General features: G+C 39.2%; 1 protein-coding gene and 1 non-coding gene across 2 annotated transcripts in view; both read left to right on the top strand.

The window, feature by feature from the left end:
* Positions 1–13,047, top strand: part of VWA8 (von Willebrand factor A domain containing 8) — a 367,424-nt gene that overhangs the window by 255,098 nt on the left and 99,279 nt on the right. The gene's annotated exons all lie outside the window — the stretch shown is intronic.
* LOC139036399 (U6 spliceosomal RNA) lies at positions 9,592–9,698 on the top strand. The gene has a single exon (XR_011489191.1). It is a non-coding gene; the product is annotated as a U6 spliceosomal RNA (small nuclear RNA).

Below are 13,047 nucleotides of genomic sequence, written 5' to 3'. Positions count from 1 at the left end.
TTGGTACATGATAGATAACATGCTTGTTTCTCCTCATACCCATATACACAAAATTGAAGCTTTTTTATAACAAATGGGATTCTTTTTAACTCTCTCTATCTTTCATTGGTCTTTATGTAACTGGCTATTTATTGAATGAATATATATAGTTCCTGGGCTTCCCTAGTGGCTTAAATGGTTAAGCATCTGCCTGCAATGCAGGAGAGACCTGGGTTCAATCCCTGGGTTGGGAAAATCTCCTGGAGAAGGAAATGGCAACCCACTCTAGTACTCTTGCCTGGAAAATTCCACAGACGGAGAAGCCTGGTAGGCTACAGTCCATGGGATTGCAAAGAGTCGAACACAACTGAGCAATTTCACATACAGTTCCTAAGTTAGAAATGCACAGAAGTATAGCATATAATATCTCAAAAATAATCAAAATACTCTGCTATAGTATGTAGGGCAGTATCTGATCTTTCTATAGACCATACATTTTCTGGAAAATGTGTAACATTGTCTCCAGTTTAAAGTTCAGCTATCATAGAAATAAGATTTATTCAGTAATAAAGTTACATAATTTAGAATGGAATGAAAGTTCCATTTGGAAAATAAGAGTAGATGTTATCCAGTGTTCTCCTTCCATCTCTGATGTTCTGTGATACACTTTGTTGATACTGAAAATATAGACTTAAGCAAAAATGTGTCTTTTACAACCTTCTTAATAGATCCTTCAGCCTCTTGCTCATTGTGCTGCGTGCTAAGTTGCCTCAGTCGTGTCTCTTTGCGACCCCATGGACTGTAGCCTGTGAGGATCGTCTGTCCATGGGGTTCTCCAGGCACGAACACTGGAGTGGGTTGCCATGCCCTCCTCCAGAGGATCTTCCTGACCCAGGGGATCAAAGCTGCATCTCTTATGTCTTCTGCCTTGGCAGGCGGGTTCTTTACCACTAGCACCGCCTGTTGCTCTTTATGGACCTTTTATTGGACATAGGTCTGCTCCTGATCTGCGTGCTTGGAAAATACCTTCCATAGAAGTACTGAGAAAAGAGAATTAGGTTCTCAGTAGCATGCTTCTCATTTACCGACTGCCAGCAGCTTCCCTGTCAACAGCAGAGTAACCTGATCTCCATCTAGTGGCCGAATGGACTTACTTTCCATTATAGAAATTAAAAGGCCTGGTTTACACTCCAGGGGTTTGAAGGAGCCGCAGATCTGCTGGTAGGGAGGTTTGTACACACCTGTTTTAGGCGGTTCTTACTGGTCATGAGATGCTCCTTTAGGTCAACAGTGAAGGTCAGGCAGACAACCTGCCAGGCCATTCACCACTTATTGACCCCCGTCTTTCCCTGATTCCTTTTCCTGGTGTCAAAAGAACTGTTTATCTTTTAGATCAACTCTGTCCATTATATACTTTATGACTTTGATACATTTCAGCCTTCTTGAGGTATTAGCTTTAAAGTGATTGATGCTTTGAGTTTCAGTGTTTGTTTGATGCATTCATTGATAGTTTTCTTGTGAGTATAGCTTGAAAGGAAGTATCTTTTGAGCTGCATATCCATGTGTTCACTAATTTTACATGCTTTGATGGTATGGTGTGTTTGTATTATAGTAACCAACCGTAACAACAAACTTAAAGTGTCACTGTAACTGTAGCTCAAGAGCCGTTACTAAGGATCCGTATTTACTACTTTTAGACCATATTTTCAGAAGCACAGGTTAGTTATAAGCAAAATTTTTATGAGTAGGTTATAAAGTGTTCTCTTTAAAGCATAGTTTCCATATTTTTATTTAGTTACATTCGGATCCTCCCAAGAAGGCTATTAAAACTACACCACAGTTTTCCTCAGAAAGCAAATCACTATCTCTAAAAAGCTCCTGGTGACTATTCTTGTGGGAGCAGAAAGGCTAAAAGATTACAACTTTCAAATGTTACTGTCTAGTTACAATAAACTATCCCAAGTGGCACAGTGGTAAAGAATCCACCTGCCAGGCAATACAGGTTCCATCCCTGGGTCAGGAAGATCCCCTGGAGAAGGAAACGGCAACCCACTCCAGGATTCTTGCCGGGAACTCCCAGGGACAGAGTGAGGACTTTGAATAATACTTCCTTAAGTATATACTTTAAAAATTGATGGACTCTCTGAAACAGTGTGGGATGGAACATATTGATCCATATAGTTAAGAGAGTGTGTAGCATATAATAGATACAGTAAATGTTTGAAACTGGTGGCATAGACAAAAATATGTAGGAAAGATAACTAGTTTATATTAAGCACCTCTAACCTTTTAAAGAAGATATGCTTAGAGTAAATGTCATTTGCTGTAACTAGGCCTGGGTTTTGCTTTAACTACAAGTCCAACAGTTATGATTTTTTAAGATTTTGCTAAGAATGTTAAGGCCCACTTTCGGTTTTGGAAACCACAAGATTATTTAACTGGTACTCTATTAGTAGGTTTAGTTTTTCACTCTGCCAGCTACATTACCTCCAGCTCTTCTGTGGAGGTTTGTAATTCTTTGTTCTTTTTAAGCAGCATAGTCCACCCTTGACTTTGGTCACTAATTCTGAAAATAGTCTGATTCAGTGGCTCACTGTTATAGAATGATACACATTTTATAGGATTGTTATACATACATGTATCTTTGGGAATCTTCCTTGGCCCAGAAAAGCAATACTTCTTTAAAAAAAATTTTTTTTAAATAATTCCTCACTGTATCTCCTGGTCATGGATCAGTAGAACTTGTTTTCATCAAGATGGTCTAACTCTTTGACTATGTGGTAACAGTTAGGCAATGCCTGTAATGATTTTTCCTTTGTTTATTGTTATTAGAGAAATCCCGGCCATAGAAATTCATTTTGAATCTAGACTTTGAACAGCATTTCCGCTCACCTTAGAAAATGCAAGGTCCTCTGGGGAGAGTAGTACCCAGGAGAGGGCCGATAGGCCAGCTCTCTGGGCGATAGGGGGTGGGGAGGGCAGTTTATCGTTTTGCCAGTCTTCAGGGAGTAAATACTCCTCCATGACTGGTTTAAAGCTGCCAAAGGTTAACCGTCTGCTCACAAAAATCTATGAATATTTAGCAAGCATCTCTTGCAAACTAGTACAGTTTGGCTCCAGTATGCCCCTGGCTTGATCAAGCCTTTAACTAACTCCCCAAGGAGAATTATGACAGCTACCTAACCACTAGGTCCTTCAGAAATAAGACAATGGAAAGGCAGCTAAGAAGAGAGAAAGGCAAAAGAAAAGGGGAGGAGATACTACTGAGAAAACAGATAAGATGGAGTCATGTCATCTCTGGGAAATGTTGAAGCCTGCACTTGTGCCAGTTACAGACTGGCAATGGTCTTCTTGAACCGGGAATTCAGTTTGAGCAAAGAGTTGGAAAGAAGTCTGTACTCAAATGGGATGCCACTCATGGGTTCGTACGTAAGGGGCTCCTTTCTTATAAACTTTTTCAGAAGGAACTTGCCAGTTGATTTTTATATTGCTCCAGAAGTAGTGCTTCCATTGGATCACAAATTTGTCAGTAAATGCTAAATGGAGCTAAAATTACACGGCAACCACCTTCCCAAGACAAGCAAATCAACAAACTTAGGAGTTTAGAGAGTCCATGAATTTTCATTAAATTTTTGTGCATATCCAACAAAAAGATAACTATAAATTATGAAAATCGTCGGTATTAAGAGTTTTAAAGTAATATTAAAAGTAGGAACACTATTTAGCTTTTATATTTTAGAAAAGGCTTAACCTAAGGAAATTGCTTTTCAAATCACAGAAATATTTCAACTCCTTTCTCTCATAACCTCTTTAATTTAAGATCCTTATTTTATATGGAGCTGTATCTCCAGTGCATACTCTCTGAGAATAAAATCTGCAAGAAAGGAAGTAATCTTGGTCTTCCCAGGTAACTCGATGGTAAAGAATACAGGAGACTCAGGTTCTGTCCCTGGGTCGGGAAGATCCTCTGCAGAAGGAAATCGCAAGCCATTCCAGGATTCTTGCCTGGGAAATTCCATGGACAGAGGGGCCTGGTGGGCTATAGTTGAGGGGGTTGCAAAAGAGTCAGACACGACTCAGCGACTAAACAACAGCAGCAGAGAAGTGATCCCAGTAATGTTTATTTAAAACATAAGGAAAGGAAATCAGTTCTGTAATGTACCAGTTAAAAGTTGAGATATCAACTGCAAAGAACATGTTGATGAACAATGACTCTAGAATTTTTGTGGTCCTGAGCTCATTTTATAGATTTAGTTATGTGTAATCAGCACATCATAATGACTGTAGAAATAAAACCTTGCTCTTATATTTATATAGAAAATTGTCACTTTATTCATAAGTGGTATAGCCTATTATTTAAGAGCCTAAAATTTTAAATGGTCAAACCCAGGTTCAAATCCATGTACCAGTTTTTAAGTGATCTTTGGCAAATTACTTATCCTTTCTAATCCCCGCTTTCCAGCCATAATATAAAGACAGTACCATTGTACATTGCAAAGTTGTTGTAAGAATGAAATGCAATTTATACTTGACACAGAGTACTCAGTAAACAAATAAAAATTAGAAACTTAGAATATCAGTATTACTGGTCTACAGAATTCTCTAATGCTTCTGTGGAAGCAAAGCCAAATTTAAAGGAAGCCGTGTTACCCAGACACCTAATATTACATCATGACCCAATGAGTTACATAATTCATCATCAATCTTAGTGTTAAAAGTGGGGTTTGTTTATAATCCTGTTTAGGAAAAGTTTTGTCAGGCCCAAAAAGGGAATAGAAAAAAAATGGCTTGCCTAAACTTGTCAGCTGCAAGAAAAGCAGGAAATCAGTGGTAGGACAACTAGTGTTTAGCTTTATTCAAAAAACAAACTAGGACGGGACCAAAAGCACACAGTGAAATGTACATCATCTTTAGCTTGAGTCTGAGAGCAGTAAAGAGCAAGCCGAATTTGGAGCTGTTTTTCCCAGTTTGTCTATGTACAGTGTTCTTTTCTATCTCCTTATAACATTCTAAAAATGTCTCTCTTTGTATTTTGTTTCCTTACAAGGTCAAGCCACAAGTACCACGTCTAGCCTCTCCTTTTAAATAGTTCCACTCATTCTTTCATTTGTTTGTTTAATTGACATTCTTGAGCTCCTAGAGTTGCTAGGATAAAGAAATTAATAAGAGACAGGTACAGCTGCAGGAAACTTACAGTCAAGTAGAGCGGTAACCAAATAAACTGTGGAGTAGAGTGGGGAAGAAAGTGACGGAAGCATGAGTAAGGGACCAGAGGGGAGCGGAGAGCACTTAACTCTATCCTTGGAAGGGTGTCTAAGGTAAAATAATACCTGCTTCTGGTTTTTAAGGAGAGGGAAAGGGAATCCTGACAAGTCAAACACAGGTGATTGGTTTTGCGTCTTGCCAAAATCCCAATAAGTGAACAATAAAGGGTGGAAAAGGTATGAAACCACAAGGACAAAGATAATTGGAGATGCATCAACACTTTAAAGGGTTAAAAAATACACGAGGGGGTGGTGACTGAGTTAACAACTTGTTAACAGCTGAGTGAACAACTCCTTCGTCCAGAGGGAGAGATGCAAGCTTTACCCTGTGGAAGCCCATAAAGCATCAGGACTTGAAGACACCATGTTCCAAAGAAGACCAGAGTACAGGGCAGCACTGAAAACTGGAGGTTAGTTGAAAGCCCATGTAGAGGCCACTTAGAAATGCAGATTTTTCTCCTCCATCTTTATGCACCTGGGCAGCCAGCTCTCTCTCCCTTGCAAGAGACAGGAGCTGCAGTGGAGATTTGCGTAGTATAAGACAGCAATGAAGGACTTCCCTGGTGGTCCAGTGGTTAAGAATCCACCTTCCAATTCAGGGGTTGTGGGTTCGATCCCTAGATGGGGAACTAATATCCCACATGCCATGGGGCAACTAAACCTGTGTGTCACGACTAGAGAGTCTGCTCACTGCAACAAGAGAGGCTGGCTTGCCACAAAAACAACCCAGTATGGTCAAAAAAAGACAGAAGTGAGACCATATAGCCAACAAAAGGAGAAAGTGAGAGTCTACTTTCCCTGTTTAGGTGTCATGAAGCTGCCGTCCATATTTATACTCCTTAAGCAGGAGATTGGAAAAATGTTCTGAAAACTGACATGCATAAGGGAAAAGCCTTTCTTTTTTTTTTAATTTTTATTTCTTTTTTTTTGTAAGGAAAATATTTTTATTGGTTTTCTTATCACTTTGAGTCCATATACACAAAAAAATACAGTCTATAGGATGAAACAATCATTTTTAAGATAAAGTTTATAAGGAGATGAGTAAAAATGTACTAACATACAAAATAACATTAGAATTAGTACACTGTTTATCCATAGGAAAGCTATTTGTCTCCTATTGAGGATAGGACTTTTTAAAAAAAGTTTTATTGGAGTATAGTTGATTTACAGTGCTGTGTGAGTTTCAGGTCTGCATCAGAGTGAGTCAGTTATACATATACATGTATTCACTCTTTGTTAGATTCTTTCCCCACATAGGCCATTACAGTACTGAGCAGAGTTCTCTGTGCTATCAGTAGGTCCTTACTAGTTACATGTTCTATATATAGTTCTGTGTATATGTCAGTCCCAATCTCCTCTAATTTATCCAATTCCCTTTCCCCCTGTAACCATAAGTTTGTTTTCTTTCTACATCTATGACTCTAGAGAAAAGCCTTTCTGATGCTCACATCTGGAAATTTCTCCCTGCTAACCTTACAAGAACACCCACTTGTTGGCAAGCCCTGATTTTATGTAAAAAAAAAAAAAATCAATCCACTTTTTAATACCTTATTCTTAACTATTAATGGATAGCCTCTTGTATAAAAGATGGAAGTCAAAACAAATGAACAGAGAAATAAAGCTTATACAGAAAGCAGAAAAACATTCACCAAGTGAAAATTGGTATTCTCAGAGAGATAAGACAAAATATTATCAAATAAAAACTTGATGCTATTTTAAGATACTAAAAGAATTTTAAGATATTCAAAGAATAAGAAAGAGTTCTTGGAAATTAAAAGTGGTAGCAGAAATAAATTCAATACAAGGATTGGACATTAGAGAACTCTCACAAATGATGAAGAAATTGAAAATAGAAGAGAGATGATAGATCTTATCAGACTAATACAAATTCCAGAAGCAGAAAATGAAAGAGCAGGAAATTACCCAAAAAGTAATTTAAGAAAATTTCACTAAAGGACAGATATTCAGTTTAATAAGTGGAAAACACACACGCTCATGCATACACCCCAAAGCATAGTCTCCTGAAACTTTAGAACCCTGTGGGTAAAAAGACAAAGCTGAAAACTTCTAAGCTGAGGGAAGTGGGAAACAGGTTATATAAAATTTACTATAAATCCTGATGGCATTAGGCTTCTCCACAGCAGCATTGGAAACTAAAGGGAAAATTATTTCCAACCTAGAATTTTATACCCAGCCAAGTTACTAATCAAATGTAAGGGTAGACTAAAGACTTATTAAACATACAAGTCTCAAAAAACTCTCATTCTTTACCCTTCATGATGTACTCTCAACAAGAGGAGGGAATAAATTAAGAGAGAGGAGGAAAAGGTGGGGAGGTCTTAGCCACGGAAGAGGCAAAGGTGATTCCCAGCGTGATCATGAAAGGATATTCTGGAATGACAGCCGTGCCTGAAAACACCATGCAATGCAAAGTGGAAAAACAGGGTTCCAGAAAGAACAGATGCTGCAAAGGGGGAAAAGGGGAACTGGTAATGTTGAGAGAATTTAACAGCTCTGCTGGAGAATTTGGGGAACAGTTAGTGAGAGACAAATAAAGATAATAATCAGTAAAGAGCACTTGTTAGTGGGGATAATGAAAGCCATATAGAATAATAGTATGTAATAGTATATATACCTTATTGTGTGTGTGTGTGTGTTCAGTCACTAAGCTGTACCCTATTCTTTGTGACCCCATGGACTGTAGCCTGCCAGGCTCCTCTGTCCATGAGATTTTCTAGGCAAGAACAGTGGAGTGGGTTGCCATTTCCTCCTGCAGGGGATCTTCCCAGCTCAGGGATTGAACCGGTCTCTTGTATCTACATGCGTAGGCAGATTCTTTACCACTTGAGCCACCTGGGAAATTCATATATACGTGTGTGTGTGTGTGTGTGTGTGTGTTATAGTGATCAAGACCATCCTCAAGAAAAAGAAAGGCAAAATGGTTGTCTGATGAGGCCTTGCAAATAGCTGAGAAAAGAAGAGAAGTGAAAGGCAAAGGAGAAAAGGAAAGATAGCCATTTGAATGCAGAGTTCCAAAGAATAGCAAGGAGAGATAAGAAAGCCTTCCTTAGTGATCAGTGCAAAGAAATAGAGGAAAACAATAGAATGGGAAAGACTAGAGATCTCAAGAAAATTAGAGATACCAAGGGAACATTTCATGCAAAGATGGGCGCCATAAAGGACAGAAGTGGTATGAACCTAACAGAAGCAGAAGATATTAAGAGGCGGCAAGAATACTCAGAAGAACTATACAAAAAAGATCTTCATGACCCAGATGATCACAATGGTGTGATCATTCACCTAGAACCAGACATCCTGGAGTGTGAAGTCAAGTGGGCCTTAGGAAACATCACTACAAACAAAGCTAGTGGAAGTGATGGAATTCCAGTTGAGCTATTTCAAATCCTAAAAGATGATGCTGTGAAAGTGCTGCTACTCAATATCTGGAAAGCCAGCAAATCTGGAAAACTCAGCAGTGGCCACAGGACTGGAAAAGGTCAGTTTTCATTCCAATCCCTAAGAAAGGCAATGCCAAAGAATGCTCAAACTACCGCACATTTGCACTCATTTCACACACTAGCAAAGTAATGCTCAAAATTCTCCAAGCCAGACTTCAACACTACATGAACCGTGAACTTCCAGGTGGTCAAGCTGGATTTAGAAAAGGCAGAGGAACCAGAGATCAAATTGCCATCATCCACTGGATCATCAAAAAATCAAGAGAGTTCCAGAAAAACATCTGCTTTATTGACTACGCCAAAGCCTTTGACTGTGTAGATCACAACAAACTGTGGAAAATTCTTAAAGAAATGGGAATACCAGACCACCTGACCTGCCTCCTGAGAACTCTGTATGCAGGTCAGGAAGCAACAGTTAGAACTGGACATGGAACAACAGACTGGTTCCAAATAGGAAAAGGAGTACATCAAGGCTGTATATTGTCACCCTGCTTATTTAACTTACATGCAGAGTACATCATGAGAAATGCTGGGCTGGATGAAGCACAAGCTGGAATGAAGATTGCTGGGAGAAATATCAATAACCTCAGATACACAGATGATACCACCCTTATGGCAGAAAGTGAAGAAGGACTAAAGAGCCTCTTGATGAAAGTGAAAGAAGAGAGTGAAAAAGTTGGCTTAAAGCTCAATATTCAGAAAACTAAGATCATGGCATCTGGCCCTATCACTTCATGGCAAATAGTTGGGAAACAGTGGAAACAGTGGCTGACTTTATTTTGGGGGGCTCCAAAATCACTGCAAATGGTGACTGCAGACATGAAATTAATAGACACTCCTTGGGAGAAAAGCTATGACCAACCTAGACAGCATATTAAAATGCAGAGACAGTGCTCGCTTCGGCAGCATATATACTAAAATTGGAACAATACAGAGAAAATTAGCATGGCCCCTGCGCAAGGATGACACGCAAATTCATGAAGCGTTCCATATTTTTATTTCCTCACTATCAGTCGAGACCAGTAATAAATATGGTAACGTTGGAAAAATAAAAAATAAAAATAAAATGCAGAGACATTACTTTGCCAACAAAGGTCCGTCTAGTCAAAGCTATGGTTTTTCCAAAAGTCACATATGGATGTGAGAGTTGGACTGTAAAGAAAGCTGAGCGCCGAAGAATTGATGCTTTTGAACTGTGGTGTTGGAGAAGACTCTTGAGAGTCCCTTGGACTGCAAGGAGATCCAACCAGTCCATCCTAAAGGAAATCAGTCCTGAATATTCATTGGAAGGACTGATGCTGAAGCTGAAACTCTAGTACTTTGGCCACCTGATGTGAAGAACTGACTCACTGGAAAAGACCCTGATGCTGGGAAAGATTGAAGGCAGAAGAAGAAGGGGATGACAGAGGATGAGATGGTTGGATGGCATCACCGACTCAATGGACATGAGTTTGAGTGAGCTACAGGAGTTGGTGATGGACAGGGAGGCCTGGCATGCTGCAGTCCATGGGGTTGCAAAGAGTCAGACAAGACTGAGCAACTGAACAGACTAAACTGTGTGTGTGTGTGTTATAGTATATATGTGTGTGTTGTTATAATTAAAAATATATGTAATAACATATATCCTGCATATAGTAATGTATTACTGTACATATATAGTAATAATAAAGTGTACAATAAGAGCATAAACAATTTGATTTAACCCAAGTTTATTAGGAGGATAAGGGGAGGGAACATGAGATGTGTGTTCTAGGTAAGATAGGTGGAATAATCCTCACCTTTCATAGTAGGAAGTAAATAGATAACGTCTGAAATTTTAAAGAGACTGCAAGAAGATTATTTAAAATATAAATGAGACATGGTGAGCAGAGTTGAAGTGGCTGGCTACCTGTGGGGAGTGAGAATCGGGGGTAAAGATGGTAGAGGTCAGGGTTGCTGATTTTGTTATACATCTTGTAGTGCTATTTGGTTATTAAACTGTTTATATTTATTACATTGATAAAAGTTTAAGATTGGTTTAGGACAATAACAAGTAGGAATTTACCAGGGAAATAAGAGGAATAAGAGCAGCCATGAAACAGAAGTTTAGTTTAACTCATCTCTGGATCCTAGACACTTTTTTTTTCTCTAGACACTTCTTAAAATACATATTTTTTTTAAATAAAACTGAGTAAACTGGTTAGTTTTCCTTATTTCACATCAAAATCTCAAGAGGAGTACTAAGTCTGAATAAGATGGAGTAAGCACATGCTTACCCTGTCTCTCACTGAATTTAACAATAAAATATGGGCAGGATACATTCAGCAGCTGTTTGAGGTCTCTGAAAAAGAAGTGATAGCAGATGGATTGAGTCAGACCAGAATCTGAACTGCCATTAAAGTGGCTGTGTTTCCCCTTTCCCCTCAGCATCTCCTGGTCCTGACTCAAAGCCATTCAAAGTGGGCACTCTCAGCAAATTATTAGTAGAAATAGAAGAGAACTTCCTCAACCTGGTAAAAGGCATCTGTAGCCCTACAGCTGGCCCCATATTTAATGGTGAAAGACTGAGTGCTTTCCCTCTAAGACTGGGAGTACGACCACAACCGTACACCTATCACTCCTGTTCAACGTCAAACTGAAAGTCGTAGCCAGTGCAACAGCAAGAAAAATACGTAGAAGTATACAGATTGGAAAGGAAGAAATAAAACTGTCACTATTTGTAGATAAATTGCCTATCTAGAAAATCCCACAGAATCTACCCAAAAAATCCCCAAACAACACCCAAAATAAACTGTCTTTCAACTAAGCGAGTTTAGCAAAGTCAAAAATTAATCATTTTTATATCCTAGTAATTAATCATAAGCCAAAAATTTTAAATATATGTACCATTTACAAAAAAAGCTCCACCTAAAAATGAAATACTTAGGTGTTTGTCTATGTTTAACCCCATCAGATCATATTGGTTCCGGTGGAAGTCAGTATTTCTGAGGAACCAAGCAATATTATACAGCTCTGTGACCAGCAGTAATAAGGATCTTTGGAGCTGCTCTTTTTTTAAGTGTTTTTTTAAAAATGTGGATCATTTTTAAAGTCTTTATTGAATTTATCACAATATTGTTTCTGTTTTATGTTTTGGTTTTTGGGCCCTGAGACATGTGGGATCTTATCTCCGTGACCAGGTATCAAACCCACGCCCCTGCATTGGAAGCGAAGTGAAAGTTGCTCAGTCGTGTCCAACTCCTGGTGACCCCACGGGCTATAGAGTCCATGGAATTCTCCAGGCCAGAATACTGGAGTGGGTAGCCTTTTTCTTCTCCAGCTTACACCGTTTCTTAAGTCCCTGATGCTCTTTCTTTTGTTAAAGAAATAAAACAGGTTAAAATGTTGCAAAATTTCCATATTGTTCAAGTGAACAAGACAGAGGGATCTGGAGTTGGTTTCCGAAGGGGCAAGCCTGCTGGTGGGAGAGGGTTAAAGACAATCACAGCTGCAGTGGTCCTGGTTCAGTGAGGAGAGGAGTGGGCTAACAGGGTGTCCACCACCAAACTAACTGCCTTGGCGATGATATCAACCTTTGCTTTTCCAGCACTAATGATTAACTCTGGGGAATCTTGCATCTCTGTTTTTAAAATGGGCCATTGGTAGGCAGGACCCACACATAAATACGCTTCTCCTCAAGGATGTAGCTGAATCACTGTGGAGTGTTTAGAGGAAAACTGAAGCCTCTCAAATTTGAGAAGGGTGATCTCAGTCACCAATGAAAACAGAACTGCTGTGACTGTGGGAAGTCGAGAGTCCCAAATGTTTACCTGCCACAGTATCATTTAAAAAGTATTTGTGATAAGATATAGAGAACAAGCTAGTGGTTACCAGTGGGCAGGGGGTCCATATCAGGGTGGGGGAGTGGGAGGTACAAACTATTGGGCAGAAGACAGGCTCAAGGTTGTATTCTACAACAGGGAATATAGCCAATATTTTGTATTAACTGTAAATGGAAAGTAATCTTCAAAACTTATGTAAAGTAGAAAGTTAATAAAATTTTAAAGTGTTTGTGATAAAGCATCAAAAAAAAAAAAAATCAAAGTCAGGCAGCACAGAGAAAAGTAGAGAAACTCCATCAGTCCTTTTGTGACAGATAGGTTATATTAAATCTGTGATCATTTCACTTGCTGGGCACATGTGCTCAGTCATGTCCAACCCTTTGCAACCCTCCACACCGTAGCGCACCAGGCTCCTCTAGCCATGGGATTTTCCCAGCAGGAATGCTAGAGTGGTTTGCCATTTCCTTCTCCAGAGGATTTTCCTGACCCAGGAATCGAGCCCCGGTCTTCTGTGTCTATCGTCCCTCCCCCATATTTCTAATTGAT

The sequence above is a fragment of the Odocoileus virginianus genome, chromosome 8 (assembly GCF_023699985.2).
Source record: "Odocoileus virginianus isolate 20LAN1187 ecotype Illinois chromosome 8, Ovbor_1.2, whole genome shotgun sequence".
Classification (NCBI taxonomy): Eukaryota; Metazoa; Chordata; class Mammalia; order Artiodactyla; family Cervidae; genus Odocoileus; species Odocoileus virginianus.
The sequence above is the reverse complement of the archived record's forward strand: the minus strand, read 5'-3'. Positions and strand labels throughout refer to the sequence as shown.